Consider the following 9,991-nt stretch of genomic DNA (forward strand, 5'->3'; position numbering starts at 1 on the left):
TGTTGAGGTTAGTTGGAGGAGGCTTATCCTTATGCCTTATAAGCCCTTATGGATGAGTGGATAGTGTTATCCTATCCTGGATAACACTATTCTCATCCTACCTTATTTTCCTTAACCTTTACACCTGAAAACTTGTTGCTCTACAAATGGGGACCATAACCCATAAAAGTAACCCCGTAGTGGTTACTACTTTAGTTGCAATAATTCTGATTCAGTCCCTTCATCAAATCAGAAATTGCCTGAAGGTATCTACACTTATTATTATTTCATGACACATATGCCCTTAGCCACCAAATTAATTACTTAAGATCATTTTATATTTTGGCTAATTACATAATGGCCACAACACAATTATAGAATTATATTTGTGACCCATAAATTGTCAGAAATTCCAACAGTATTTTGTAACAAAAAATAATAAAGATACATTCATTTGTATATTATTCGGATTTTTCTCCACAATATATCTATGTTTTGTTTAACTTAATTGCATTCATAACATTTTTTTATTTAAAAGATTATATTTATTTCTCATGTATGGGTGATTAGTGTAATAAAAATATAAAAGTTAGGGGGGTTTGTGTAGGTGTAGAAAAGTGAGGGGTGGTTTGTATAATTTCATTAAAACTCATGGTGTCAGTGTAATTAACTCTTATAATTATATATCAACATGGTGTTAGTCTAGTGATATAAATTTCCACTAGATCTTCAATGACAAAAATTCGACTTGTAGGAGCAATACTTGTTGGGAGGAGCAACCATGAATTCCGAAAGGGATTAATTACTTACCAAAAAAGGAGATGAGATATCCTTAGTACCCAAAACGAATAATTATATCATACAAAACATTATAATTTTAATTTTGGTTAAGCAATATAGGGACCAAATAACTAGGGAGGAAACGAAGATGAGGAATTAAAAAAATAATGTAAGTTGATGCATGACTGAATATTCCATTCTCTTAGTATCTCCCTTTTATTTGGTAGCATTAAACTCTAAGATTTGATTGTTTATATCCTAAGGTGAAGCCTATATAATTATATTTTTATTTTTATTTCCTTTGTAAATTGTAATAGGTAAAATTATTTGCTACACTTCTTTATTGGATGCATCGACACACACAATATATATATATATATATATATATATATATATATATATTTTGTGGCGAAGATATTTTTGTAAGCATGTGATTTAACCTCAAAATATGTATACACCGATTGTATAAGAGTTTTTATACTGTACTATATTATTCATTGTTCATTTTCAATCATTCTTGACTCTTAAATAAAAGTAATACAAATGAACGGTAGATAATGCACTGACTGTGTATATATTTTTACACTCTATGTGAATTATCCTCTTTTTTAGATGGAATGAGTATCTATCTAAATGATATAGATCGAATATAATAGATAAATTTGAATCAATTTATTATCAATACTATCTATTAGATTATATTTATTTAAATTGGTCAACTTTAGTGGATGAATTTAATGTGAATAAAATTTGAATGGATTGTGATTATTTTGTAATCTCTAATCATAACTTAGTATATAATGAATTAATACATATGATTTCGTTAAGGACTAAACTTAGATATAATACCTTAGATATGGGTAATACTAGTAATCAATTATATTAAGGCACATGTAAATATTTTCTCATCTCAACATCAATCTAACTGACATTGTTCACTCAAATCTACCTCTTTTTTGTTGTTGCTTCACATTCCTCTTCTTTTATTCAATTCATTGTTATCATGTTTTTTTGGATTGTTTGTTTCTCACATTCCTCGACAAGAAATGATTAAAACAAAAAGCCCAAAAAAGAAAACGTGAAAGAATCAAATAACAATATATGGAAATGTCCTGCTGAAGTCTTCATAAAAACAATAAGCAAAAACTATTCTAAAAGAGTCCAATAACAACATAAATTTTATTAATGGCAAAAATTGTAAACTTAAATCAGAAGAAACTAGATGAATCTCATACTTCTATAAACCATATCACAAATCCATTATCCAAAAGGCAATCCAAACATCATCCTGATTTATATGAGAGAGAAAAATGATAACATTTTGAGTTAGGAGCTCCTTCATGGGATGGAAGAGCCGTTTGAAGAAAAGCAAATCAGAGAGGAAGATAAGCCATAAGAGAAACAATGCAGAAAATATGATAACATTATTGAGAATTGAATAAAGAAGAGGAATGTGAAGCAATAAGAAAGAGTTAAATGTAAGTTAACAATGTTAGTTACATTGATGCTGAGGTGAAATTTTTTTTACACGTGTCCTAATATGATTGGTCACTAGTACTCCAATATCTAAAGTACTCTAACTAAGTTTAGTTCTTTCATTAATCCTTGCCTATTCAATAAAGTCATATCAACTATAAACAAGTTATGTTATAACCTCTTGAATAAGCAGCAAATATGATTATACTGAAATATACATATATGATGCCTAAATATTACGTAGAATTATAAATTTCTTGTGTCTTATGGTACCAAGCTTTGAAGAATGGATACATTGAATACCATCACGTGTCGGTGTCAGATATGTATCCAACACACATACGTTCAAATTCGTGAATGATATGTATCCTTAGAGTATCCAAAAATTAAAAAAATAAATAAAAATGAAGATATATATCTGATACATTTTAACAAAAAAATAGGATAAAATATAATACGTTTTATCAATTTTATGAATTATTCTACTATATTTTTTAGTTTTGGTACTTGGAATTTTGGAGGACAATGATTTACAATTTTCATTATATTTTCTACTTTAGATATTTTGATTTACACTTATAATTTTTTCATATTTTATATATATTTTTACTATTTTATACACATATCCCTGAACGTATCATATTCTGTATTTTAGAAAAAATGTGTGGCAACATATTGAATACATATTGTATCTGACATGTGTATCTGTATTTGTACTTCATAGGTACCAAAACTTAATTCTTGTTGTATGTTTCAATACATAAAGTGTTGTTGATTTTCGGTTTTTCAATTGGGTTGTTCAACGAGGATGGCAAACACAAAAACAACACACAATTTTATCAAACTAACTCATGCAACTCGAGTTTAGAGAAATAAAATATTATAGTATTATCAGTAGTTAAGTACTATTTCTCCTTTGCCTTGCATTTTCTTGGTGAGTAGGAGGGGGAGAACCCCCAAAGAGACTACACTAGAACATTTCTAGGCAAAAAATATGTATGTATAGTCGAATAAAAGTAAATCCCTATAGGTAGGAGGAGGCATATCCATCTCATGTGTGCCTACTTGCAGAGATTGTGCCATATTTGTCATAAAATTAACAACATGGTTAGCTTCCGTATGAATATGAGTGTAACAGATTATCCAGTCTCTATCTATCCAATGCCGAATCACTTTCACTAAAGAGGCATAAGGTTAAAAGTTATCATAATTGTTGTTCACCAAATTGATAACCACGCTAGAGTCACTTTCCACAATGATCTTCCTAGCTCCCTTGTTCCAAGTCATAGTGAGGATGGAGAAGATTCCCCAAAGTTTAGCCCATAAGACATTTCAGGTCCCTAGATTCTTGGAGAATCCAATTCCATTTGCCAGAGTCATCACGACAAACACCGCCACAACCTGCTAAATTGTTATGCAATCTGACTGATCCATCCACGTTACATTTTAATCAACCTGTAGGTGGGGGGTCCCAGCCTACCAATATCTGTCTATAAGTAGGAGAGGATAAGGAATGATTTAGATAGCCCTTTAAGGTTGGAAGCATTGCCAATAGCCAACTTGTCTGCATAGTAGAAAATTTGTTGCTTATTAAAGACTATGCCTTTGAACACCACATCATTCCTCATTTTCCAGATTGACCATAGCAGAAGGCCAAAGTTATGCGATTGCATGCTAGCTTCATCAATAAGTTCAACATGGCTGAGATTCTCAATTATCTATACTTTCAAATCATCAGTGAAGAAACTGAGCCGGGAGTGAATCAATAGAAAGCTCTCCCAAGTAGGTCTCACAAACTGGCAATCCCGGAGAAGGTGAATAACTATTTCAGGTTCTCTCAAGCAAAGGGGACAGGTAGGATCCTCAACAATATTGGCTTTCCATCTACGATCATTTACCCAAATACCATTATGCATAACATGCCAAAGGAAATTGTTAGCTTTGAATGGGCCATCCCGTTTCCAAATTGTGCTCCAATACCTAGATTGAGTTGTCTGTTTGGTCCTGATAGCTTCATAAGTTGATTCGGATGTGCTTGCGTTTTTTATTCAGAGTTATTATTATGGTATGTTAGAAATATGTGAGAAGTAAAAGGATACAATTATGAAACAAAAAGGAGAATTGTGTGGGTCCAAATTTTTTTAGGAATTTGTGGTATCCTTTTAAGTCCATGGTTTAGATTAAAAATATGTAATATTTATGTACTAATAGTATAAAGATGTATACATAATCAGTACATCATCTACTCTTCATTTGAATTATTTTTTAAAGAGTCAATAATGATTGAAAATGAATGAATGATAGATAATGAAGTGACTAGTGATGGTGCCACATAGAGATGAGGGTGTGCAACCCTGATTATTTTTTTAAAATTATATGTATGTGTATTTTAATCCTTAATATTATAAATTATCAGCCATATGATTTTTTTAAAGATATATAAGTGTAATATATATGCACTGACAATATAAAGATGTATAGACAGACAGTACATCATATACTATTCATCTGTATTATTTTTATTTAAAAATCAAAGATAATTGAAAATGAACAATGAGTGATAAGATGACAATGTAAAATCTAATACATTATCATGACATACATTTTTTCTCAGGATATATTACCTACATATAAAAAAATCACCCAGAATAAAGAAAGATCAACACAAATTAGATGCTAGAACTTTGAATAACACACAAATGTTGGAGTTTCTATTTCACATGGACCAAACATTTCCTTCAAATGATATTTCATTGTCTTCAAACATTGTTTTACCTCTTAGTTGATTGATTTTTATATAGCCTTTAGCATTTTTCATTTCAATATTTCTATTATGCATTTTATTTTTTCCATTATATTAACACTCTTTCCATTTCATTGTTACAATTTATTATTTCTATTTAGTGTATTCCAATAAAACTATTTGCCTTGTTTTATTATTTACGTTTTATTATTTCCATTATATGTTTAACATTGTTTTCATTTTAGTGTTTTTATTCATTGTCTTCGAACGCTGTTTGATTGCATTTGTTCTTTGTTTGCTTCATTGTTTCTATTCACTCTTTAAATTAATGATATTAAAACCGGACCGCACCTGTAGGTTCCACCGGTGAACTAGAACTCTAACCAGTAAACATGATTGTTATACCGGATGAGCAATAGAACCATGTCAAAATCGGACACCGGCTAGTTTTTTGCAAAGCCGATGAATCGGTCGAATTTTTTATGAACCAAACTTGTCTTATTTGAGAACTTGGGGTTGTCTAGCATATGTGCGGATAACAGACCCCAAGAGAGTTAAACTCGCAAGTAGAGCCTATGAATATGTATTCATTGGGTACGTTGTAAACAACAAGGCGTACAGGTTTGATGACCTTAACACAAAAGTGATCATTGACTCTAACGATGTAGACTTCAATGAAATGAAATTCCCATTTAAATTGAGAAATAGTGGGGGCACATCAACTAGTCACATACTTGTGATTAGCAATATTGATAATAACGATGGGTTAGAAATATAACCTAGAAGAAGTAAGAGAGTAAGGACTGCTAGAGAGTATGGACCTGATTATGTGGTCTACACATTGGAAAAGGATCCATCAACACTCCAAGAAGCTTTGACTTCTTTGGATGCTGATTTGTGGCAAGAGGCCAGAAATGATGAAATTGATTCTCTATAGTCTAACAAGACTTGGCATTTAGTCGACTTGCCTCCTAGTTGCAAACCTATTGGTTGTAAGTGGGTATTAAAAAAGAAACTAAAACCTGACGACACAATGGATAAATACAAGGCTCACCTTGTAGCCAAGGATTTCAGGCAAAGGGAGAATGTAGATTTCTTCGACGTCGTTTGATCTGTTACTAGAATAAAATCCATTTGAATACTAATATCACTTGATATGATACATAATTTATTAGTACATCAAATATATGTTAAGACTGCTTTTTTAAATGGCGATTTGGAAGAAGAAATCTATATGGAACAACTTGAAGGTTTTGTAATATATGGACAAGAAAATAAGGTTTGCAAGTTAGATAAGTCGTTGTATGATCTTAAGCAAGCACCTAAACAGTGACATGAAAAGTTTAATGACTTAATAATCTGAGATGAGTTTAAGGTGAATGAAAGTGACAAATGCATTTATTACAAATCAGAAAATGACATTTGCACTATCATATATCTCTATGTAGACGACTTACTCATATTTGGTTCCAACATTCATGCTGTGAATAATGTGAAATCATTGTCGTGTAACAAATTTGATATGAAAGTCCTTGGAGAGGCAAGTATAATCCTTGGTATAAAAATTACTAGTCAAAAGAAGGAATTTCTTTGGATCAATCTCACTATGTGGAAAAGATCTTAAAGAAATATAAATACTTTGACTGCAAACTTGTTAGCACACCATATGATCCAAGTGTAAAACGTTTTAGGAACACGAGTGAAGGTGTAAGACAATTTGAGTATGCTAACATCATTGGCAGTCTTCGGCATGCCACTGATTGCACTGGACTCGACATTGCCTATGTTGTGGATTATTATGCAGGTTTACCAGTAGATCTAGTATGAAGCATTGACATGCTATAGAAAGGGTAATGAGATACCTTAATAAAACGATAAACCTTGGATTATATTACTAAAGGTTTCCAACTATCCTAGAAGGGTTCAGTGATGCTGATTGGAATACTCTTTCAGATGATTCCAAAGCAACCAGTGACTATATATTTAGCATAGTTGGTGGGGCTATTTCTTGGAAGTCAAAGAAACAAACTATTTTGGCTAAACCCACTATGGAAGCTGAAATGATAACACTAGAAACAATTAGTGAAGAAGCAAGTTGACTAAGAAGCTTGCTTACAGAGATTCCCCTATGGGAAAAACTGATTTCATTTGTGTTGATCCATTGCGATAGTACCGCGACTATTGCAAAAATTGAAAACCACTTTTATAATGGTAAGAAACGACAAATTCGTTGTAAGCACAATACCATAAGAGGTTTACTCTCTACATGAGCTGTTAGAGTGGATCATGTACTCACTGAGAATAACTTTTCAGATCCTTTGATAAAAGGGCTAGCTAGAGAGAAATTCCATAATACTTCTAGGAGTATTGAATTGTTGCCCTTAGAGCGAGGATCACTCATGATGGTAACCCGACCTAACTAACTAGATATCCCAAGAAATAGGTTCAATGGGTAATAACAAGTTGTAAAGTGATATGAGAGTGAACATGCTTAAAATTATGAGAAGCATGATTCTTATAGCATATATAAGGATGAGTTAAACTCTTAATGAGATCTATACTCCAATTGGAGTGGAGTACCTAGGCTACAAGAGTACACTTGATAGAGTCACCTATGTGAATGTGGAAGTGGGGGTCGCTTCCTATTAAATTTTGGGGCATAAATTTCTACAACGTTCACTATATTGGGATAGACGTGCATGGTCTTTAACGCAGAGCTTTATAGAATACGCCTTTGAAAAGGTTGTGTGTGGTTTGATGCCAGAGATAGAATTCAAGACTATGAGACACTCTAGTAAAATCACGATCTTAATCATTATGCAAAGGTTCAAGTCGCATGACACATTTGTTTATACACAATCTTATTTAGACCATGAAAATTCCAAGAAAACATTTTTTAATTTCAAGTGGATGATTGTTGGAATTTGTTTGAAAAATGATGAGTTTTAATGTGGTTTAAATGCACATTAAAGTGACCATTAATAGGGATTCTTGGGGATGTGAAATGAAAAAACTTCCTTGTCCCACATTGCTTGGAAGATGGAAGTTGAAAGGCTTTATAATTATAAGCCTTAAGTTGCAACCTTGGGGTGTGCCCCCAGGGGTACAATGGGTTTTGTGAGTAGGTGATGAGCAATATATTACACACTATTCATAACCTTAATTTAGCACGATTGATGATTTTTGGTGCCTAATTGACTTTGTTTCACATGGTTTAGTGTTTTAGACTTTATTGGACTAATATTCCTAAAATTAGTTAATTTGAGATTATTTGGCCTAATTAAATCTATTATCATTTTCAGATCACATTTGGCACCAATGACATTTTGGGCATTATGGAAGTCGAGGATATGTGTTGAAGTTAAGATTGTATTTTTATTTTAGGAGTTGTTTTTATTGTAATTTAGCTTTGTGTCCATTGTTTAGGTCCAATTCAGTTTTATGTGTGTTGGAGGGGTTAAATTCGGATTCCCCACTCCAAACACACTTTTACTTTTCCTCACGTTGAAATATAAACACATTTTCGTTTTCCCTCTTTTGCTCTACTAGGGTTTCATACTTCTTCTTCATTTTTCAGTTTGCTTCTTCCACTCCATGGAAGGCTAAATTTTTAGACCGAATTCCTTTGTTAATGTATCACTGTTAGGTATTAGTGGTTACGATACACCTAGAAGAGGGGGTTGCATAGGTGTAGCGGTTAGAATATCCGCTTTTCAGAAACTCAACACTTAATGCTGAATCACCCCAATTTAATCGATTAAAAGAATAAGGATAATCGATTAACGCACTTGATTTAATCGATTAAAACAGAAACAGTAAGCTTAGGCAGATTCGATTACTTGCACGACAATTAACCGATAATGAAATGAACACACAGAGCTTACAATATTATCAGAGTATTAACAGTATAGCAAAGATACAGAATATAGCAATTAATTCTACTATACAAGTTAACCGATTAAATGCAATAAAGAGAGAGAGAGAAAGAAAAATCCTGCAACACGATTTTTATCCTAGTTCGTTTGCTTGTCCACCGCAAACTACATCCAGGCCTCCTAGCTGATTTGAGAGATTTTCTTCACTATAATCGAATCAATGTTTTTACATGCACATCATCCAATTACAACAACTTAGACATTCACAAGAAAATAAAGAACCTTATTCTATGGTTTGACTCCCTTCCTACCGACAAAGAAAACCTTTCTTTCGGCGTAGCCCCAGCCAAGAACCTCTGTTCTTTCCTTATCTAGAACTCTAAGCAATATGAAGATACAACTCAATCTCTTAGGTGATACGACACCTCGAGATTCCCAATGTTACAACAATTTTTCACAACAAAATTCTAGAGTAAACTTAAGCAATTACAAAGCTCATATATGACAATTACGGCTTTACTCTAAACACCTAATACAAACTCATGCAATATGACAATGTATTAGTTTCAAAACAGAAGTTACATAATGTAAAAACTTCACAAAAAGCATCAATAATATGCATGAACATGTGAGATGAATGATGAGAAATATATCATGAAATGCCACTCAATCCTAAAGCATAGAATTCTCTCCTTTCTAAACTCACAAATGCACTATCAACTAGATGCAACAAATATCACGAAAAATGCTCTAACTCTCTAATAAATGCAACATGCAACTTATGAGATCAGTTCTGAAAACGCAGTTTATAAAGAATCAGTTCTGAAGCCCAGTTAATCGATTAAAGCTTTGGTTAATCGATTAACGTTGTTCAAAAACGTTACTGATTCTGTTTTCCAAGTTTTTCAGTTTCAACAACTTTTCAAACAGTTAGGTTAATCGATTAACGTATGCCTTAATCGATTAACAACATATTTTCATATGTATTTTTAAATACAAAAACTCAAATACGTTATGCACTTAATTCATACATGTTTAACACTTAGTTTATGCCTAGAATGCACATATACATGTATTTATGTGATGCATGAACATATTATGAATGACATATCTTATGAGACATGTATTAGGTGACCTA

This window comes from Lupinus angustifolius, chromosome LG06, assembly GCF_001865875.1.
Source record: "Lupinus angustifolius cultivar Tanjil chromosome LG06, LupAngTanjil_v1.0, whole genome shotgun sequence".
Classification (NCBI taxonomy): domain Eukaryota; kingdom Viridiplantae; phylum Streptophyta; class Magnoliopsida; order Fabales; family Fabaceae; genus Lupinus; species Lupinus angustifolius.